The sequence below is a fragment of the Gymnoscopelus braueri genome (genome assembly GCF_963280865.1).
Source record: "Gymnoscopelus braueri genome assembly, chromosome: 4".
In the NCBI taxonomy this organism is placed as follows: Eukaryota; Metazoa; Chordata; class Actinopteri; order Myctophiformes; family Myctophidae; genus Gymnoscopelus; species Gymnoscopelus braueri.
The window spans coordinates 46,066,980-46,067,821 of NC_137605.1; positions in this window are offsets into that span (position 1 = coordinate 46,066,980).

Sequence of the window (842 nt, forward strand, 5' to 3'; positions counted from 1 at the left end):
TTTGTACCTGGTGTAGTCCACAGGTGTGTCCGAGGGGGGCTAAAGTCCAAGTCATTGTCCCTGGTATAATCCACAGGTGTGTTCAGGAAGAGCCAGAAAAGTCTGCGCCGCCTGTTGTCAGGCTGCTGAACAAGGCCTATGCCTCATTCAGGCTTATGCCCCGTTCAGCATTCTGACAGCAGCCGGATTGAAACTACACCAGAACCTGGTGGTGGAACTCTTGATACTGCGGTAGAGCCCCTTGCCCGGTCGCGGTCGTTGTAGGGGGTTGAACAGTCTGTGACTTGGGTGGTGCTTGTCCTTGATGATGCGCTTGGCTTTGACCACGCACCGCTTTTTGTACAGTTCCTGGAGCCCTGGGAGCTCGATTCCCATTATCCGCTCTGCCGATCGCACTACTCGTTGTAGGCTGATCTTTTCTCGGGCAGTGCAGTTCCCGTACCAGGCCGTGACACAGCCTGTTAGGATGCCTTCAACAGAACTGTTGTAGTACAGCCTGAGGATGCGACGTCCTACTCCGAGCTTCTTCAGGCGGCGGAGCCAGTACAGTCGCTGCTGAGCCTTTTTCCTCACGTGTGTGGAGTGCGTCTCCCATTTGAGGTCCTCCTCGATGTGTACTCCGAGGAACTTGAACTCGCTGACCCTTTCCACTGCAGCACCGTCGATGAGGATGGGCGCATGGTCTCTCCGCGGCCTCCTGAAGTCCACGATCAGTTCTTTGGTCTTGTCGACGTTAAGAGAGAGGTTGTTCTCCCGACACCAGCGTGCCAGTGATTTTATCTCCTCTCTGTAGTCAGACTCGTCGTTGTTAACGATTCGGCCTATCACTGTCGTGTCGTCCG